The 23460-nt window shown below is 35.7% G+C and overlaps 1 protein-coding gene across 1 annotated transcript in view; it reads right to left on the minus strand.

The window, feature by feature from the left end:
• Window positions 1-23460, minus strand: part of PRKG1 (protein kinase cGMP-dependent 1) — a 1319131-nt gene that overhangs the window by 1174378 nt on the left and 121293 nt on the right. The gene's annotated exons all lie outside the window — the stretch shown is intronic.

Here is a 23460-nt window from a genome sequence, read left to right on the forward strand (position 1 = left end):
ATATCGTATATCTTTAAAAGGGCTTTTGTGGGATCATAAGACTAGCATTCCATTCTTCTAATATTAGAAATAATTCTAGGTACTTTAGGTTCTCTAATAAAGTTTTTGAACTCAGTTATAAAATTTTTCACTACAATATTATACTTTGGAAAAGATATAAATATGTTTTTTTCTTTTTGTCTAAATAAAAATGATGAATCTCATTCCAAATGAGAACTATGACAAAAGGCCACTCTTCTGCCTCTAAATTTTATGGATAAATCTTCAAGATGCTAGAAATATCTCTTTAAATAACACATGAATTAAACAATTCTGTATTCTTGCAGTTTCTTAAAAAAAAAAAAACTCTCTCTTGCTCTCACCCCTGCACACACACACACATATACACACACACACAGTTACTTTACAAAATGCAATATTCAGAAGAACCAAAGATTCAGTTTATGTCTTTTAAAAAATAAGTTCTTTTATATTTATGAAAATAATATTTTAAAGTAATCCTGCATTAGTTTCAACCTACTTACAACAATGACATCACCAGGGATGGCTATTGAATATATTGCAAATACTTCTAACATCTCCCCAGACAATGAGCAATTCCAAATGAGTGGTCACTCCATGTGAGATATTTCAGTTATCCTTTGCTAAATGTTACTGCTAGAAAGACAGGTATAACTATTCATTTTTTATTGAGAGAAAATTATTGCATGATATATTAAAAAGTGTTGGGAAGAGGTTTTCAAACATTTTACCACTAAGAAGGTATGATTTGAAAAAGTTAGAGCACACTTCTCCTGCTCTCAAGCAATTAAGTCCAGGAAAAGTAATAGGTATGAAAAACCCTTCAGTTGCCTTCAAGTTTAATGAAAATTGTGCCTGAATATGTCCAGAGAGAATACGAGCACAATGGGAATTATTCTCAGGAAACATTTCAGTTCCTTTTGAAAATACAGAGAAAGAACAAAATAGCACTAGCCCCAAATTTTATATACTAATTTGTGTTTTGCTTTCATGCCTTATTAATGTCAATCATCTCTTTGTGATAATTATCTCTTCCTAGTAAAATGGCAAAATGTAGCAAGAATAATATTCCAAAAATAAGATATGAATAAAAAAATCAAACCCATGCTACTTTTTCAAGTACTAAAAACAGTTTTAATTTATGATCAATCATGTTAGTAACTATTAAAACAAGAAAGAAAATTGGGCAATGCACACTGTCTTTCTGTATACAATGTGAAATTACCTTAATGGGTGAACAGTTCATGCACGTTATAATCTTTTACTTTTACCAGGTGGAAACAGTAATGTTTCAGTTTAAATAATGATGTTTTATTCCAAATACTTATCTGTTCCCTTGATTCAAGCCTGGGCAGTCCCATAAATGCCTGAAAACAGGAATTACAATGTGGCCTGGATGAGGTTGGCAGTTAAGCAATCGGTATGAGGTTAATGAATAACTGCACACTCTTACACCAATAAAGAAATATATTTCTGCACACTTTACAAGAGAAAAGAAAAACATTTAAGACAAAAACAGACAAACAAACAAAAAACAGCGTTTGTCCATTTGCCAACACCAGTCAAAACAATATCTTTCTGTTCCTTTTTTCCATGTAAACACAAAAATCTGAAAGTGAATATATCATGGGTGGCTTAAGAAAACCCAATTTTTCCATTGCCAGAGGGGTTTCTAGTTACTTGATTTTTAAGACCCATTTTATAAATCTGCCTCCATCATTGCAGCCATATCTAGTAAACTCTGCAATGTTTATAAGTCACAAAATGGTTTCAGGAGAAAAATAAATTAATGAGAACATAAAAGGGAAAGTGCATAATTGAATGTCAAAATGAAGATGCAATCCCTTCCTAATTTTCTACATGTTAGTCCTATTCCATTCAAGGCAAGTAGTGAGAATATAAAATCCTAGCAGTATTTCCCAACATCTCAAAACACTCACACATGTCAAAGACATTACCTGCAGAACATGTTCAGAACTGTGATGGCAAAAATATCACTGGTCCAGCTCTAGGACCTTCCCTGATTTTCTTCTCTTCCCTCCTCTGTATTCTGAACCTAATCAATTTCTTTTTGGTACCTTCCCAAATCAAACTCCACTAAGCCTTTTGCATTTTGAAGTCCTTTTCCATTATTCAAGGAAATAGGTGGCTTCTTTCTTAATTTCTGAACTCCCCTAACATTTTCCATCCTTCTTATTGCAGAAAGTAGTCTTCACATGTTTCTAAGAACATGCATTCCTACATGCCAACTGGTAACAATGGGGCTATGCTTACCTAATCCTCAGTCCAGGTCTACCTGGGAAAAATTAGAATATTATGCAGTATGAATCCGCAGAACCTGAACTTCCTTAGTAGTATCCTGGTTCCTTCCTCAACTTTCTTAAACCATAACAATTTTACCATATCAGAAATACCAAATATTCAATAACCAGTATCACATTTTGTGCTAAACACTTTCTTCATACTTTCTTTCATCACCTACATGTTTAAACACTCCATATAAACACACTCCACAGTTTATTTTTCTACCAGTGGAATTTTAATGATCAAAGAGTGTATCTTCTACTTCTTTAGTGGAAATTCTTTTTTATCTAGGTATTTAACACTTTGGGCAGAGAGAAAGAAAAGGAAGGCCATGTTTTGTTTTAATGGAGGTTAAAATGCATTCAACCAGAATAGAGTCCCTACTGCATGAAAAATATTCAGTTAGTAAGAACACCTTGAATAAGAAATAGCATCTTTAAACCCTTACCTTCGAAGAGAGGGCTCAGATAAGATGTCTACATTGTAACTATCATGCAAGGAAGAAATGGTAAATTTATTAGAAGAGATAATTTACTTCTGACTGAGGTTTATGGAGGTAGGAATATAAGTCAGTACTGAAAATAACCAAGTAGTAGAATCAGAGTACAATACACATTTGTTTGAGTTCCAGAAAGCAGAAAAATGTTATTAAGTTGCCATTGGCTTCCACTTACTTGTAATCTGTCAGGAAGGTAAATCTAAAGGAACATTTGGATCATCACAAGTAGAGGAAATGGAGGCACTATATTGTGAGAAGGGGAAGCTGTACATTTTTCAGAGCTGAGTCCTGGTGCCTGAGTGGAATTAAACGCATTCCAGTAGATCTCTGGAACAGCCACATGAAAACCAACTCCACAAGCCCAGAGAGGATTTAAAAAAAAAAAAGGCAGACACAAGCCAGGTAAGCACAAATGTTATTTGCTGAACCATGTCTTGAGAGACACTCAGAACCATTGCAGGCTGGCATGCTGGTGAAGGACTCACACTCTCCTCTTTTCATTCTGTTCACCCAGATACATAATGAGAGATTTAGTGAATAAGAGCATTCCTTTGCAATAGTCTTGTAAGGGAAACCAAAGTCTTGAACGTAAGGAAGGGTGAAAGAGCTGAAAGTTAATCAAGATAATTCTTTTCCTTTTAAGAAAACTCACAGCCTGGATAACATTATAAAGCCTGGAAGCAGATATTACTGGTGTAGAGCATAATCCCTTCTTCCAGTTATCAAGCCCTGGCTGACTCCCAGCCTGACTTGCCAAGTTCAGGCTCTCTAGCAATTGAAATCAGAAATGGTTTAACTTACCCAAAAGAGAATATATAATAATAACATTTTCATAAACTGTACTAAGATACAGCCGGTCAAAAATATTACTCAAAAATTCCAAACTACAATTTTTAAAAAACTAACACATTTGATTCATTTTCCAATGAGAAAATTGAAATTTCACATTTTCCTGACATGTACATATATATAGGTTGAATCTATCATATGAATGACATACTATCAATTGATTTCTGATTCTATTTATGTTGTAATAAGTGATCACCTCCCGGTTACTGTTGAGTTTCAGTTTCTGAAAAAGTTGCTCTCAATTTAAGTGACAATTATCTGAACTTAAAAAGTGACACAGAGAGATCAAAGCAAAGATCAATTAGTCTATTACCCAAGAAAAATTGGGCACAGATGCTAGCTCTATGCTGGCCTCTAGTTTCTACAATCCTGTGCAGCTCAATGTATAATCCTTTGGGAGTGTATTTTTGGCATAAGTCTGGTTTAAAGTTCTCATTCTAGGTAAGAAAACTGAAAATACTTTTTTTTTGGCTCCATTTTTGGTAATGTTTTCATTCTTGACAGGCAAGTAACCATTCACACTTTATGATGTGTTTAAAAACAGAATTACAAAGTATACATGTAAGCTACCTTCACCAGAACAAATAAAAGTCAGAAAACAGAATTTTGAAAAACTGAAATTGACTGTTTCTCCTGCTGCTTATGTTTAAAACACTTTAAATGTAAATTATGAGTGTAATTTCATCCCAGGCAGAAAATTTAACCACCCATCATGCATGTTTACCAGTCTCCTACTTGGTGTTTATATACTTAGGTGAGAAGGATACAGAAAAGCTCTAGATTTATAATCTAACAGGTTTTTAAAATGCAAAAATAAAACCCTATCATTCTCTGTGGGAGAGAGAGAGAGCCCCAGGAGGGTGGATCACCTGAGGCAGGAGTTTGAGATCAGCCTGGCCCACATGGTAAACTCCATCTCTACTAAAAATACAAAAATTAGGCAGCATGGTGGTGGGTGCCTGTAGTTCCAGCTACTCAGCAGGCTGAGGCAGGAAAATCACTTGAACCCTGGAGGTGGAGGTGGCAGTGAGCCGAGACTGCCACTGCACTCTGCCAGGGCCATGAGCGAAACTCCATCTCAAAAAATAAAAATAAAAAACCCTATTACCCAATACAAAATGTGAAAAGTCATATGAAATGGCCGGCAGGGGCGGGGGTTGTGGAAATTGCTATGAAGCCTAGATGCAAATGATAAAAATTCCCAGGGTGGGCACGATAGTTCACATCTATAATCCCAGCACTATGGGAGAATGAGGGGGTGTGGATCACTTGAGGTCAGGAGTTTGAGACCAGCCTGGCAAACATGGTGAAACCTTGTCTCGCAAAAATACAAAAGATAGCCAGGCATGGTGGCAGCACCTGTGGTACCATAAGAGTGTCACTTATATCACTTGGAAGGCTGAGGCAGGAGACTTGCTTGAACCAGGAAGGCAGAGGTTGCAGTGAGCCAAGATTGCGCCACTGCACTCCAGCCAGGGTGACAGAGCAAGACTCTATCTCAAAAAAAAAAAGAAAGAAAGAAAATAAAATTTTTCCTTCTAAAACAAAGAAAGGTTTAATAGAGGGGATAAAACCTGAGCTATATTTTGAGGATAGTTAGCGTTTCCAGTTAAATAAGAGAATGTGTAACGTAGGAACAGCAATAATGTAAGTAAATCCAACAGCATGGGAAAGTATACACCATGCTCAGAAATGGCAATATTCTCTTTTGGTTAGAACATTGGGTCAGACAGTGCATTTGCTAATATTCTTAACTACAAGTGACAGAAACTCAGCTCCAGTCCCTTTAGGCCCCCAAATGATCTATTCAGTGGTGGCATGAACTGATAAAGTCGAACTGAAAGACAAGCATTCACATCTCACTATGCCTCAAGGACAATTGGTACTGTATTAGGAGCCACATAATAAAGTTCCCTGGGGTCTTGTGAAAAGCTCCCAATTGAAGCTAAAGAGGTAATTTCTAATCTGGGCTAACCTGGCAACTTTTTCAATATCCACAGGTTTTTCATCTGTAAAGTGGGAATAATTATAATACTTGTCCATTCTCCCTGCAACAAAGTAGCCAGAGAGAAACTAAAGAGAAACTCTACAAAAAGATCTTGTTGAAAATGGCCTGACCAAAAGGACATTATACAGAACAAGTATACTAGAGGACCCAGAAAAGGTAATCAAGCATCAGAATCCTTTCCTGAAGAATGGAGAATAAAAAGGGAGCTGAAGAATGTGCACACACACACACACTCAGACGAGAGAGAGAGAGAGAGAGAGAGAGAGAGAGCGAGAGAGAGAGAGAGAGAGAGAGAGAAACTACTGAAGTAATCTAAACAAGCTGTTCCAATGGGGAAAAAAATACCAAAGAGGAGGTCACTTTTCACCTTCCTATCATTTTCAGGAAATACCAAAGAGTAAAAATAAAAGATGCAACAACAGTTTTTCCATGTGCTAAGCCAGCTGCAGCTACCGCAACAGGATTCTGTTGTTCAGATAACAATAACAGAATCCAGGAGCCCATCCAAAATAATACAATGCTTTATAAAGAGGGGAAAATGAATTTCATTCATCCTAAATGAAATACATAAGTCTCTAGGTACTAAAGTCAAAACAGATGGAAAAGAAGAAAATAGTTTTTCATATCAAAAAATGTTTCAATAAATCTTTTCTTTCCTGCTTCTTATTTCAGAAAGACCAAAGGAGAATGAAGTACACAGACTGTCACTTATATCCTCCAAGGCAAAAATTCATTCATTCTTCCATATGAGAGACTTTAATGAACAGTTACTATGTACCAGGAAAGATGCTAAAGAAAAGAAATATGAAAAAAAGTTTTTCTCCCTGAGGTGGAAACACCAGCAAGAGTAACGTCTACTAACATTCATTAAGTAAGTTTAAAGAAAACTACTCATGTTATTTCAATTGTCCCCTAGAACAACTTTTGAAGAAAGTATTCCTTTATAGATTTGGAAACTGAGGCCTAGAGAGTTTAAGAGATTTGTCCAAATGTGTACAACTCCTTGTTGGTGGAGACAGGATTGAAACCCAGGTCTTTTCACCCAAAGCCTTTCCATAGTGCTGTTTGAAGGTATTACAGGGGAGGCTTTTCTTTAGCATTGCCTCATATCCAGCTGTGTCTTCAATTGGCTAGCAAATTTCATTTGGGCATTCCATTTCTTCTTGGTTTTCAGTAAGAAAATAGTCTGAATGGAGCGCAAACTGTCATAATTCATCATGGTCCTCATAACACAGCATCAAACTATGTAGAGCAAAAATTTACTCAAGGAGAGATGAAACTATAACAGAAGGAATGTTTGCTTACATCTCTCAGTCCATAGGGGGTATAGTAAACAAAACCCAGTAATATGTTCACCCTTATTCATGAATGTAAATAACAATATCATTCCTGCCATCAAACTGTCACCAATGTTTGAAAAGGGACAAAAATCAGTGTGTGGTGCATTTTATAATGGAATGTTTCATGTGTATATCCTTCAGTGCAACAATTCCACTTTGGGGAAGGCATTAAGAAGTCACCATTTAAGTAGGCTCAAGATCCTTGAGTCACTGTTTTCTCTTTCTCTCTCTCTCTCTCTGTCTCTCAATCTGTATTCAATTCCTAGAAGTCTTATGAGTTCTACTTCTAAAATGTCCCTCACATTTATGTCTCACCCCATTGTCACTATGGAACATCATTGTTTCTCATTTGTCTATTAGCTTTCTTACTGGTCTCTCCAACTCTCATTTCTGGCCATTAATACTTATTCTACATAGTCAGCCAGATATATCCTCAGAAGCCCAGTTCCAACAAAATCAATGTGATACTCAAAAAGTACCCAATGGCTTTCCATTGCTTTCAAATTAAGGACAAACACCTTACCCTAGCTTTCAAGGCATGCCACAATATGGCTCCATCATAACCTTCCCCAGACAAAATGGCTTACTTGCAATTCTCAAATGAATCTCAAGTCATCTTTTTCAAGGATTTCTCATCTTATCCATAATCTATGTGAATAATTTCTTCTTTTAACCCTCATAGCACTACCCTTGTATTTCTAAATCACTCTATATTCTAGTTTAAATTATTTACAAATATGTTCCACTGTTAGATCATGCATTCCTTTAAAATAATCTATGTCTTATTGTGAGTGTGTCTGTCTAAAGCGGGATTTGCTGGAGGCAAAGCTGATATAGGAATTCTTGCAGGAGATTTACTGAAGCAGTGTTCTCAGGAGAAATCTTCAGGGGAAACAGTGGCGGATGGCAGGCAAAGATAGAGGTCCACAAGAAGACTATCTTCATCCTGATCCCATTAGAGCTGTGCAGCATAGATTGCACCATAGACATTTTCTCCCAAGGTTGAGAAAGCTGGGCTGTTATACATTATATCAGTCAATCACTGGCCATGGACCACCTTTGTAGAGGAATATAACATCCCATGCATCTCTGGGCTGCGCACCTCCCATCAGCCACAGATAATACTTTGAAGAGTGTAGGTGTGAACTTTTAACAATCAGCATCCACAACAGCTGGGAGGTGGGTGTACTCACCAAGTAGAGAAGGTCTGGGGAGGGTACCAATAGCATCTGCTACAGAATCCCTTATAACACCTCTAATAGCCCACAGACGACAGTAGCCGTACAATCAGTAGCTATTAAAAAGACCTGCCTATATAAAGAAATAACTTTGAAGTACATTAGCATATTCTTACAAATAGAAACTTGTTCACTTACTGCCTGTCAGTTTGGGCTGTTATAACAAGTATTGTAGACTGGGTGGCTTATATACAACAGAAATTTATTTCTCACAGTTGGCGAGGCTAGAAGTCTGAGATCAGGGAGCCAGCGTGATTGGGTTCTGATGAGGGCTCTTCCAGGCTGCAGATCCACAACTTCTGTTGTATCCTCACATGGCAGAAATAGAGCAAGCTGGCTCCCCAGTCTCTTCTCATAAGGTCCATCCACAAGGGCCCCCACTCTCACGACCCAATTAGCTCTCAAAGACCCCACCTCGCGTACTATCACATTGGAGATTAGATTTCAGCATATGAATTTTGGAGAGGCACAGGCATTTATTCCACAGCACTTACTAATGGCAGGTTAATAAGTGAACAAACACAGATAAAAACACATGGCTTTGATACATTACATTTTCCTGCTTTAAAATATTTTTTTTTTTACCCATTAGCAAGTCTGAGCTAATATATTTAGTTTTAAATTAATTCATACTCATGGAAAAATTGAACAGTTTTTTTGCTCTTAGAGATTTAAGATAAAGATCAGTAAAAATAATGAGGGAAATTTCTGATGATAAGTGATCTTTTTCATTCTTAAGGACAGAATGATCATTAGCAGCCCCATCAAACTACTGATTATGTCAATAAATATTTACAGAAAGAGCCAAATCCTTCCCTAAAACCTTCAAGAGAATCTCTTAGCTGTAATCAATCATCTTCCAAGTTGAAGTCTTCTGTAGATCAATGAGTAATAAAGGAACAAATGATATTTCAGTAGGCAGCATATTAAACCCATCAGCAGCATTGTGTTTCTGCTTTCAGTTGTATCATGTTTAAATTAGTGTTTGAGATAAAATCAGTATGGGTTCATTTTAAAAGCTGTAATAAAAATGGTTAAAATAAAATGTACGTGCTATGAAAACTCCAAGCATGTAATTTATGCTTGCAATAATTCAGCAAGCACATTTTGGGTGCCGAGAATGTATGAATCATTTATTCAGAGATAATGGGGCTATATAGATAAATAGGGCTTGTTTCCTGCCTTCAACATGGTTACAATCCAGAGAGGGAGACAATAACTGTGCTGATAACTGACGGGAAGAATATTATAATGCATTGAGCACCTGCTCAAAATCGTTTTCTATTTCTCTATCATTTTAGCTGTGAAGTACAAATTCCTTAGCATTCAAGATCCTTCATGATCTGCCTCCTGTCCACTTTTTATTTATGTACTTATTTTCTTAGCAAACTATTATCAAACATCATGTTTGTGCTAGGCACAGAGATCTTGACAGACAAGATACACAGTAGCTTTGCTGCTGTCATCTTTATGTCTCCCACCCTTTCCTTTCACACACATTAGGTGTCAACCACACATCCCTAACTATTCCCAGGGCTAGCTGCTGAATTTACAATCTCTGTGATTCTGGCAAGTGCATTTCCTCCCACTCAGTATGCTTTTTCCCATATTTTTTTTACCCAGTAAATTTTCTGATCCTTCAAGTGCTGGCCCACATGCCATCACTTTGAGCTGTGTGTCCTGATACTATTCAGAAGAGGCAATCCTTCTTTCCTTGTATGTCCCTAGTGTTTCGTAGGTTTTCTTTTAGCCTACTTATATTGTTAAATAACACTTAGAGAATCCAAGAGGAAACAGCTTTCTTGCATTAGGATCACCCGAGGAGTATTTATTTAGAAAAGGACTATCACCAGAATTTGGGGTAGAACATAAGAGAGACACAGGATTTAGCACTGTAAACTCACCCAGGATGCATAACAGCAGAGCTGTCACCAACCCTAGCCTAAAGTATCAATAGGAGGGAATGATTATCAATACCTGAAAGAAGAGAGTTGGCAAGAGAAGCTGCTTCCAGAGGAGCAGAGAAGTTCAGTGAAGAAACACAGCCAGGTCCTGAAGAGTCACAGGGAGATGAAATTCCCTGACCTCACTTTCCTCTCCCTCTTATCTACTGCTGGGGTGGCCCTGTAGTAGCCCGAATCCCACTTTCTGATGGCCAGGAAGCCCTTTGGTAGTTTATGCAGGCCATTGTGCTGGGGCAGGTAACACAGCTGATAAGGGTCGAAAATAGATCTGCAGGGGCAGAGGGAAGAAATCTGACACATTTTTACAAGTCTCCTTTTCCAGACTCTGAATATTTTGGAATCTGTATCTGAATTCACATATAAACCTGGTAACTAGGAGAATATCTAGAACACAGTACATGTTTATTATGTACATTCTTGATGGATGTTGTATCATAAAAGCAGTTAAAGGGACAGTAGCATTCAGAAGAACACAGGCATTATATTTGACTGAGAGCCATGCATAAAGGTGCACAGGTGCCACCACTCCCTAAGTTAGACATATTGAAGATTCTAAATATTGAATTTATTAACTCAGCAAAACTAGACTGACACCTGACCTGCCGACTTTTTCATATTGATAATAAGTATAGAAATTTGGCTAATTGGTTCTATGTCAAATAGTTTCATGTACAATTCATCTGTTTGCTATTTTATCCCAGAAAAAGGAATGAGAACAATGTTTTAACAATCAGATGTTCATCATCCTTTTTGCACCTCTGATTTTTCAGTATCACTTCTTATCAAAGATGAAGTTTTATCTTACCTCCTTCTCCAAGGCATAAAATTTCAGTTGCATTTCCAAAAGTGCTAAAAAATGATTCTTGATATCTTTGTGGTGATTTTCAAGAATCAGATCATGGATTGACTAAATCTGCAGATAATTCTAAATCTTACTTAGGGGTTTCAACATCCTCTTCTATCAAACCTTTAAATGAAACTGTAACTGTTAACCTAATTGACAAACTCAGGTCTAAGTAACTTTCTACCTGGATAGTCTTGTCAAATAGCAAATGTAGAAAATGGCCCAATGACTGATGACATAAGAAAAACAAGAAGTCCAAGAACCTGCAAACTGGATAATCAGCTGCTAAAATTTTGAGCTGAGTGTAAGTTATAAAGCCTTCCTCCATCAATGCTTTAATGCAATTTTCATAGTTGTTGTATCAATTGTACATAAAATTACTGTTCTAGAAATACAACACTGTTTTTAAGATCTAGAACACTTCTACTGTGTTCAGAAAATTTTAAATTAATTTACACTAATTTATGGGAAAATCGCTCACAGGTTTTTAGATCTGATTGTGAATTTGATTGCATATTTATTTGAATGGAAGATTTTGCCTAAAGTTTTATAGGCTTTACACACTGCAGCTCAAATATCTCTCCTTAGACCACTAGTACTATAATATGACAGATATGTGCAGCTCCTCCCAGCCGTACCCTCCAGAGGCTACCCCTGCTGCTGGAATTCTATTATCATGCAGAAAAAAGAAAGGGGAGAAGATACGACAAATTCCAGTTGAGACTAAGGAAGCCAAGAAACTCACATCCATATAAATAAGATCTAACACCACCATCACCAGCACCCCAACTATCCTGCCCAAAACCATGACTACTGACTTGCAAACTTTTTTTTTATGACCAGGGAATCATATGTTTCATAAACAAAATAATAGAAGCAAAATAATCACAATTTGAAATGAAGGTATGGGTACCAAAAGCTCTTATCTTTGTCTTCTCTTTCACCACAGATTTGAAAGGATTCCTTAAAGCATCTTGGGATTTATGAAAACACTTTTAAAGTCCAATGTTTGTCTAAAGAATGATAACTTCGGTGATCTGTTAGGGTGATGCAAAAGTAATTGCGGTTTCTGCAATTACTTTTAATGGCAGAAATCGCAATTACTTTTGCAGAAATCGCAATTACTTTTGCACCAGCTTAATAGCACCTCATAAACCTACTAAGCTGCTCCTTTGTTACTTATTTTCCTCTGACAAAATGCACCTTATTTAATTTGACCCTGGCTAAAACTATTCTGGAGGAGATAGCCTTTTAATCGTTTGTCTTGAGTGTATACACTGAGTACATTACTATATATGTGTACCTCAGTCATACAGAATTGCTAGAATTATAGCATTCTTTCAGTAAACACAATGTCAGCCAGGCACTTTGGGAGGCTGAGGCGGGTGGATCACCTGTTTCAGACCAGCGTGGCCAACTTGGTGAAACATCAACTCTACTAAAAATACAAAAATTAGCTGGTCATGGTGGCAGACACCTGTAGTCCCAGATACTTGGGAGGCTGAATCAGGAGAATCACTTGAACCCAGGACACAGAGGTTGCAGTGAGCCAAGATGGTGCCACTGCATTCCAGCCTGGGTGACAGAGCAATACTCAGTCTAAAAATAAATACATAAAATAAGAAAAAATAAAATACAATGTCTCAAAACACACCAACAGATATGATATTTCCTTTGTGAAACTTTCCTTTATTGCTTTCTTGAAATCTGTCCAGCTATGTCTCAGTTTTCAGTTACAGTTATTCATTCAACAGGTGTTAATAATTTTTTAAATAAGTCACTTAAATAGATACTGTACCAGTTAAAGCCATATCAAAGATAGCCTTTGCCCTAGGAAAGCATAATACCTAATTGAGGAAAAGGCTTAAGTGTAAATAATCAGAACACAAGCAGAACAGAAGTGCGAAAGTCAAGATTGGTCGAATACTTTGCAAGAGAAGGGAAATGTATCCCCACACACTATCATGCTTGTTACGAAACACAAATTTATTCCAAAGCTATTCTTATTATGAAACAATTTGAAGACAAAACAAACTTCACATTTGCTTCTGCATAATTTCATCTGCAGAAAGTGGCACCAACTTGAACTGAGCTGTTTAAGAGTGCAAAAGATACCAGCATGCACATAACTCAAATATTTACCATCTACATCAGAGTGTTATGAGTCACATCTATCCACATCTGAAGTTAAAACTTCCTGTCCAATTTCAGGTCATCTTTCTTCTATTACTTCACAGCTCACAAGCTCAAATATTTCTCATGCTCACTTCTGTTATCAAACTTTAGGCACTGTCAAGGTAAAGTAGCATAGGTTTTGTAGTATTATGTATGTCCCAACCAATTAACATGCATAAAAGTTTTTTATGCATTTTTATTAGGTTCTTATGTTTATTATCTCTCACCGACAAAGGCTTCTAGTGTTTTGCCCCTAATTTCATTCTTCCTATAAGGCCTGTGATTATTTTTGTGCAATTTTGCAAAACATGGTGATAACAAGAAATGTATGTTGTATTATAGCAGAATTAACTATATATGTGCATACCCCTGTTAAAAGTATATAAAAATAATTCTAATATATATAAGCCTGCAAACACATATGATTCTTCCCTCTCTTTCACAGATACATACACACATACACTAGTTTTCAACGTAGTTGATACAACTAACTCCGATTTGGGATACAGAAAGGTTTTAACCTCCTGCCAAGACAATAATGCTAAACACTAACCTTGTCCTACTTCTTGACCCTTCTACTTCTTGACCATAATTATAGCAAGGATCCTCCTTCTCTTTCTCTTCCCCTCAATCATCATGTATGCACTAGAACTTAGAATTTACAGGATTGAAGTATGTTTTCAGCTGGAATCCTGCTGTAGCTCAAGTGGAAAATGTGTTCTATGCAACCCAGACTGAAAACGTAAAGTTGCCCACTAACACTGTATCTCTCTATAAAACTGGTATTTCCAGCTCGTATCAGAGTGTCTAGCATTCCATAACTACTTAATAGATATTAGTTGAAATTTAGTGTAAGAGAACAACTACTTCTGATAGTTCTGTTGCTATCATCACATTTACCTTCTTCAAGTAAAATAAGACTTATGATCTAAGAGACACAAAATAAACTATATATCCGAATAACCATAGTCTTTAAATAAATGGAGAGCTAAGATATCATCTGTTTTCCTTAAGTTAATATTGATGTCAGTATTAAAATAATCTTATCTGAGCCCTAAATTATCCTTCAGAGGACTCTGATTTTGCCTTCTAATTAGAACTTATTGACAATAAACAGAAAGTAAAATACATTTGTCATCCTTATTTTTGAAGAGTGTACATAATGAAAGCTGAAAATAACCCACCTTGTTTCTGAAGTTGTCGGAATGTGACACTTGTTACTATAGGAATGGAGCCAGTAATTATTCATCTTTCATTTGTTTGATTAATTTAAACGGTAAAAGAATTGAAAGCGAATGTTTGAACTGAATTAAGGAGGCAATTCAAATGCCAGTAACACTAACCTGCCTGAGGGCTGAATGGGTTCAATTCAAAGATACTTAATTATACCACAAAGATCACTAAAATAAACAGTAAATGATGAATAAGATGTTCTCATCAGTGGCTAATCAGCCTAAGAATCAAATATGGATTTATCTGAATTGAGATTATTGTTTTCCAGATACAACACTTTGTTTCTCAAATAGGTTTCCATCAATTTCTAAAGTTTACACTGAAGGCAATGGGTTTCCTGAATAGGCAAACATATGTGGCACTGGTTTTAGAACAAGTTTCCCAAGATTTGAACCTGTCCCTCCAAAGTTCTTGTGTTGGAAATTTAATCCCAATGCAACAGTGATAAGAGGTGAGATCTTTAAGAGGTTATTAGGCCATGAAGACTCTGTCCTCATGAATGGTTTTAATGCCATTATCTGGAGAGTTGTTTCGTTATCACCAGAGTGGGGTCCTTATAAAAGAACTTCAGGCTCCCGCTGCTTTCTCTCTCCCATCCTTTATTGGCTCTTCCACCATGAGATGATGCAACAAGAAGGCCTTTCCCAGATGGCCGTGGATCTTTGACTTCCTAGACTTCAGAACTGTGAGTCAATAAATTTATGTGTATTAACAATTACCAAGTTTGTAGTATTCTGTTACAGCATCACAAAACAAACTAAGATGCATACCCCGTGAAACTATTAAAACATGACAATCTGAACACAAATAAATTTTTATATTCCTTGTAACTTAGATAGAGACAAAAAGTTCCAGGACTGTTGAAATCCATTTCTATCTAAAAAGCAAGTCATAGGTAAAATAAAAGATTATGTTTTAAAATATTCAACAGAGGACAGTAACTCCCAGAAAACCTGGACACAAAAACTTCATTATATTTTTTAAAAAGTTGAACCTTGATAATAAATATTATTCTTTACTGTGTGCCAAAATGCACTATATTTTGTAGAATGACAGATATGGTTTTTAAAATATAATCTCACATATTACTAAAGGGGGGAAATAGGAGAAAAAGTGATAATATACTTACGAGATATGAGAAATAATTTGAAATTAATGAATTTGAATTAATAGAAAGGTCATAATTTAAAGCTATTAAAAAGAAAACATTCAGCTTTCATTCTGAGCAATTTACAAAAACAGTGCTCCTGACCTGCCCTAGCAAGAGCCTTTCAGTAAAGTTTTAGGGAGTTGCTTTCCTAAGAAATGTCATAAATGTATGTCCTCCTTCGCATCTGGTCTGTCTTGTGATTACAGGCACAAATGTGCAGACTGGCCGACCGGAATCAGGGGCTGAGTAAGGTTGTGGATGGATGGATCAAACAGAGTAAAGTTACTAAACATTTTGAGAACATTAACTTATTTCTCCTTGGCATATGATCTCTAATGACCAGAAACAGAGAAGTTGGATCTGGGGATAAGAATCAATCGTTGGAGTTTTGGTTTTGAAAGTTAGTCTTTTACTCCCAAAGTAAAATGACTAATTTACTCCTAATTTATAAACATTTAATTTACAAATGAACATTTCATTCAGGAGCTCCCTTCCACAACTCCTGCCACTTAGGTGTCCGAAAGATATTGGCACTGATGGAGCAGACGATCTATGGTTTTGAAGGACAGCAAGATAAAATGCAAACAAAGAAATTTCATTTACAATCCAGGCAAAATCCTTGGCATATCATTCAATTTTTGTCATGATCTGGTGCCTTGCTAGCTCACCTTCAGTCACTTCTAACACAAAAAACTGTGGCCACTGTCACAGTTTTCTTAACATTATCATATATGTAATAACAACCCACCTTGTGATACAGTGCTTATGAAAAAGGCCCTGGTTACTCTTAATACTGACTCAGTGGATATAGGGTGGGACACAGAAATCTGCATATTTCACAGTATCTCCAGGTAATTTTGATGTAGATGGTCCCTGAGGCATACTGATAAAAACTATACCCTGTGCTCAAGCTATATTTCAACATCTACATTCCCCAAATGTCATACTCTCTTATGTTTTCATGACTTCCTTCTCAACCATTTCTGTCATTCAACTAATAATTACTGAGCACTAGTCAATGCTAACTCCCATTCATCTTTCAAACCTAATTTAAGCATGAATTTCCCTGGTAAAGATTCCATGATCTCAGACAGCTAAATTAGATGTCCTCTTACTGAGAACCCTGACTTTAGCTTTATTCTAACATTTAAGTAGCTATATTAAAATGCTTGGTATACTTCTCTGTTTTCCTCCCCTAAACTACAAACCTGGTAGAGACCAGGTTTTTCCAGTAAATGCTCAATAGATAAAACAAGACTGAATAAGTGAATGAATGAATGACTTGAAAGGTAGACTTCCAGATATGAATGACCATTCTACATGATATTACTAGGCTTCCTCTCTATAAATCCTCCTGCTTCCAAGTGGTCCCTTTTTACAAGACCACAATTTTCTACTTCTCTTTATCACATTGGCTGATAATCCACTAATCTAGAAGTTAATTTGGGTTAATAAACATTTCCTTTTTAAGATGAAAAATCTCTTTATCAGGTAAAGTACTCAGGAATTTTTTTTGTATTGCAATACAAAATGTTTTGATCAGATTACTTTCCTCTTCAGGCTCAGGCTCACTTTCCTAACTCCCCAGTAACATTTCTAATCTTTTGGCAGGGTATTAAATAAGTCTGAAGAATATTTTAGAATGGAATTTTAAATAAAAGTCTAGACTACATTTTTTTCTGTTGAGATTTCTTATTCTAAAATAGTTGCATTTATGAATCACAACTTTTTGTGTGAAGAGTTTTAGAATTTCAAAGTTTAATAGAGTCCCATCTCAACCCATTCTATTTTACAGATAAGAAAAATGAAATGCAGAGAGGCTAAGAAAGTTTCCGAAGGTCATGTGGTTTTCCCTGTTTCATTAAATATTATGGATTTTATTTCAAAATGGCAAATAAAGCTGATGATTTAGAAATGCATGCTTTCTTTCTTGATAGAAATAATTTTACTATATATTACCTATATCGAAATATTGGACATCTCTATGTGGAATCATTTTTTAAATGAAGTACAATGGCTTGACAGACAGTATTTAAATCTAGAATTAAGAGGAAATGGGAAGTTTTTCAGCATATGTGCATGACATCTCAGTCAGGTAAAGATATTCTGAAAATTAATATCTGCACTACAGATTCAGTACCATTTTAATAACCTCAAATACACTGACCTAAGGAGGGCCCTCTTCAGTATGAACCATGGATTGATACTTTATTAACTGTTCATTTTATACTAAAGTAGATCCAGAATTCTATCAGGAAGGTTGGAAAAACTCACTATGCCTAGGAGATGTACTGGACCTTCCCCAACTCATCAAATAAGCAAACTTCTCTCTAACATTGCATTAAGGCACTGTAGTCTTACTCTGGGTTCCAGTAGTGGCTCTGATACTTGTGTAGATTGGTCAAGTTACTTAATCTCTCTAAGCCTCGGTTTGATGGTCTATAAAATGAGGATAATGGTAATACCATCCAGGTTTGCTCTGAGGATTTAATGAGATAAGGCATTAAAAAGCATTAGCACAGCATCTGGCCACTAATAAGTCTCAATAAATTATCATCATCATCTTCATCATCATCATCATGACTCTGACAGTCAGAAAACAAAATGGATGGAAATAAGGGATAAAATTAAGTTTAACTTCACCTAATTACATTTTGCATACTTAGTATGAGCCAGACACTGCTCCAATTATTTACGTGTATTTATTCTTCACAAGAAGCCAAGAGGTGGGCACTATTTCACTTTTCTTACGTATGGGGAAACTGAGGCTTAGAAGTTATATAATGTACCCACAGATGTAAATAGTGAGTCAAAAAAATGACATTCAAATAAAAGCAATCTTAGCTCCAGTATGCGAAACTATTTCTCAGTTCTAGTTCTCAGGAAACCACATTGAGGTGTTATTTTCTGAGAAATTAATTTCTCAGAGTTATATTTAGTTTGAGGACTAATATTTTCTTTGAATAATCTACAAGATCAGAGATTCAATGAGCTCAAACTGATAAACAAATCTTAGGATGAATATATCAAGATATAATAGTTTTAGCCTAAAACTTTCCAGCCCAGGCTGTACTGTATTGGCCAAAACATTCTAACGAACTAGGGAAATACTGAAGGTACAGGAACCCAGTGTAGTCACCTGAGCATAATAAGCATAACAACCACATATTATTGTTCATCCATAACATGTCTGGCTTCATAGCTGAGACATTACATCCTTTGTTTCATTTCTTCTTCTCACATTTATACAATGACAACATGGGAAGGATTTTACAAAGAAAAAATGAAGGTTCAAATCATTTAAATAACACGCTCTACACTTCACTGCTGATCACTGGCAAAACTGATATTTAAACGCAGCTCTGTGATTCCACAGAGTAATATAATATAAAGCTCAACCACTGTACTATATGGAAATAGTAATCAAGATCAAAATCAGAAGAACAAAGGAGAGGACAAAGAAAGAGAAGAGAACTCCTGGGTCTTCCTAGACTTGTCCAGCCTTTCAGGCAAAGGAACGACCTAGGACATCTGGTATTCTAGGTATTTTTTTAGCCTGTATTCCATCTTCCTGTATTCCACTATACCATGTCTCTCTGGTCCTGGGAGCTGTTTATTCACAGTCTCACTCCCATTAGTAGCTGTCTACCTTGCTAACCTCTTTCATGTGCAGTTGCTCAGCAGTCATTTATGATTGTCTAGATTTTTCTCATAATACTGCTCCATTAATTTGCTCAGTTTGTTCAACCATAGACCTCAGTGCAATAATTTTCATAATCCATCATCTGTAGACTAGCTTCAGGTATTTAGTATTACATTTTATGTTTACTTCTTTTTATTCAATTATTTAGTTATTACTTACTGGTAGACAAGTAATCATGTAATTAGTTGTACAGTTACTCATAAAAAAATTGAAATATAGAAAACAAAAGATGAACTACTTCCAGACCTGAATACAATGTTGTGACTTATGAACTCAAATGTTTAGTGATTTATGTCACACATATAACCACTCACACACCACATAACCCAACTGTTTTGACTCCACATTTCTAAGGTTCATGCATAGTAGGTTAATGCACTGAGAGTCAGAAGATCTGATTTAAAATCCTGACTCTGCCTATTATTTCTGTAGACATAGGTAAGGCACTCCACACCTACAATCTTCAGTTCTTTCCCTGCATAATGGGCACAGTAGGCCACCCTTAAGGAGTCATGTAGATGATGTGAGCTAATAAATAAATACAAAACATACAGTACAGTGTTCAACACTTAGGCTCTAAATGCATATCCATTTATTGTTTATATAATTAGTCTCATTCTCTTTTTAATTACAATTCTACATTCATAGTATTTTAATTTAATTCCAGATATATTAGTGACTATGCAGAAATGATATTTACATGTATTACATGAACAAGTTACTCTTGTTCAGGCTATGCCCTCAAATGGAGTCATGTGTTTAACAGGCATGCAATAAATGTTTGTTGAATGAATAAACAAACAACTGGGACCCAAGAGTTTATTATGCAACTTCTACAGTTTGTGTTTATAAATAAGGATTTTAGAGCCTTAATATTAAAACAAAATGGAGGTGAGTTCCATGAGCAACAGAGAACTAGTTCCATTCTCCACTACCTCATTTATTGGTAGGAATTTTCTATACTACAAAGCAAAATGGCTACAATCTCCACATCTGCCTACAAACCCTACTGTCTCTTTAATTTGGTTCCCTGTGTCTTTCTTACCTACATACCTACTTTATTCCTAATAAGAATATATGTTTTTTGTTTGATTTATAGAAGTCAGAAAACTCAAAACTTTTAAATGTCAGAAGTTATTTTGACTAAGGAAAGATTTTTTTAAACCTGGAAGTTCAGTTTGCTATGAGTACCATGAAGGATATTTGGGCCTGGAAAAGACGAGCATTCTCTTCTCCCAAGGAGAGTTTTCTTCCTGGATCTTAGCACATTCCTCAGAGAAGAGCTTGAGATGCCAAATGTCCCTTTCCTAAAGGGCCTCGTCACTTCGTGATAGCACTGCTATTCTGAGACCCTCAATAGGTTATGACTTTCTTAATGGGATGGCTCCAGAGTAACACTTTCCAGCAATATCTTAGTGCAGCCCAACCCTCCCCCACAAAAGGAAGCTAAATGCAATAAAGCTAAACTTAAGACACTTTTGCTTCCTTCATAAATGATCCAGCATCTTACTGAATTTTCTTCTTCTTCTTTTTCTTTTTAGTTCTTTTGCAGATTCTGAGCCTTGAACATGTCTGATTTTGACCTACATCTTGCCCTTGGAATGCGGTAACTATGTTCCACTGCCTTGAGTTTTCTTTGGGATTAGACACAGACTTATCCTCTTGGGTCTTTTCATTTCTGTACACTTGGATTAGGATACATACCACAGTCACCATCTAGAATATCAGCCCTAGCCCAACCAGGTCACCAGGCTCCCACAAGTTTCAAGTACTAAATACCTTGACATTTTAAAATGTGACTGTGTCTCAAGTTGTTTTTTGATGGATCTTCTTGTCATGGTTTTGTCAATTTATCCAATTATCCCTTGAAAAAATAAAAAGCTGACACGTGGGAAAATATATTTGAACATATGTCATGTTTACATTAAACATGATATATGATCTTACATATCTCATAAGATAGACATTGAAAAATTACTTTGATTAGTTGTATTAATATAAAAAAGACTGAAATAAAGTAGTCTATAATTGTGACATAGAGTTGTTTGTCAATATGAAAAAAGTACATGAAAAGCCTTATGTATTTCTAAAGTTACTCACATGTGCTATTCTCCTTAGAATCTATGTCATCAAAAAATAGCCCATGGCTAGCTGAGGTCAGTTATAACTGAAAGATTCTTTATAAAGACAAGACTGAGGGCAGCCAATTGACAGTAAACACAGCTGGCTCAGTCATCCCTTCATTTCCTTGTCAGTGTTTATTGTATAGTACCACAAAATGGCATTAAGTGTTTAGAGCCTCAGACTAAATCAACTAGGAAATTCTATACTCCTAATTTTCCATTCACAATGTACTAAACTTAGGAGCAACAGAGGACAGAAACATGGAAGCATTGTGTCAATATGAACTATAAAACAAAGGAAAGCTTAATTATATCATATTCTTTCCTAGCAGCAGAGTAACTTTTGTCTCATAGGTCAAATGTATTCAAGAAATCAAAAGAAGCAAGATCTAACAAACTTTGGGTAACTTTTGTCTCATAGGTCAAATGTATTCAAGAAATCAGAAGAAGCAAGATCTAACCAACTTTGGGTAGATCTAACCATCCTACTAATTCTTAAGCAAATAAAAAGAAATAATCTTTTCATAAAAGAGGAGATAATTCCTATTGTTTATTCTAAATTGCATATCAACTATGATATTTAGACATTGTAGCCTATGCTCTAAGAAACAACTATTGTCTACAGACTTGTAATATGAAATTCACAAAATAAACAATTTATAAGAAGAATGATTGGCCACATTTTAGAACCATCATTGAGGCATGAAAATGGATTATTCTAATTTCTACCTAAATAATTTAAATTTGGTTTTCCCGAGCTATTCACTTACCAGCCAAACACACAAAAACAAACTCAGGAATTTGGGTAGTAAGACAAGCTAATATATGGTAAAATTTGAATCTTGGAGAGAAACCAATACAAGGAGAAAAGGTCAACTTTTAAATAACTCTAGTCTAATTTTACAACTTCTTAAGATTTGAACATTGTCCTTTTGTACTAAAATTATATTTTCTTCCAATTATCCTGTTCTCAAGAAATAGCCAAGATTTTCAAATTCAATGGAACATACTTCATTGCCCTTATTTAGAGGTAGATCCAGTTTTAAAAGTTCCTTTTATACATTTCCAGGAAAGATCAAGATGGGAGCTTCTCTTGCTAAAGTTTTACAATGAACTTTATATATTCTGATTTTTTTAAAATACAGAATCAGATTCTATGTGATTTGATTCATACCAAGCCAAGACTATCAAATTTCTAGCAACATTTCCAAGGCAATTCTGATTAAATAATTAGAACAATATTAAATAGTTTGGACTTCTCACATAATCCTTTAAATTAAATTAAAATTTCTCCTTCCTCCTTCTGGAAACATCCAAAAGGAATAAAGAGAATGAAAAAAATAAAAAATAGGGCCTTGCAAAATTCATTTCTAACAGAAGTAGGAAACAATCTTCAGACTTTAAAATCTGTGTAAAGATGAGATCGGGAGACTGACAAAAGATCAAGGAAAAAGCAAAGAAACCGCAGTGGCAAGTGCGTAGCACCAAGAGCTCTGAGAAGGTGAAAATTCTCCCTGTAAGTGAGGGGCACACTCTAAGCCTGATTCATGGAACAGAAAATAATATAATTAACCATAAAAGGGGTGAGGACATACATGCACACACAGTCACACAGAGGAGGCACATTTCTCTCTAAGCTTTAAAATTAGAAAGTCTGGAATCATAACCTGGACTCTTTTCCCACTCCACTCCCTCAACTCCTCACCCCAATTCCTGGCTCACCCTGAGACACTGTTTGCCCAAAGCAGAAATGTAAGAACTCAGAAATGAAGTGGTAAGACAAAAGGAGGTGATAAAATGTGATCTGGTAGAATTCAGGAAAGAATTTTTGAAGTAAAGCAAAGCCTTGCAAGAAACAGAGATTAAAAAAATGAAAGGAGCCAAAGAGAACATAGAAGCTACAGAAAACACACTAAGAGAAATAGGTTAAGTAAGAAAAATATTAAAATAAAACAAATGAAAAAAGAATTGGGAAGAATAAGAGAGAAAATGATAAATACAAAAGACAG

Source organism: Callithrix jacchus, chromosome 12 (assembly GCF_049354715.1).
Source record: "Callithrix jacchus isolate 240 chromosome 12, calJac240_pri, whole genome shotgun sequence".
NCBI classification, from domain to species: Eukaryota; Metazoa; Chordata; class Mammalia; order Primates; family Cebidae; genus Callithrix; species Callithrix jacchus.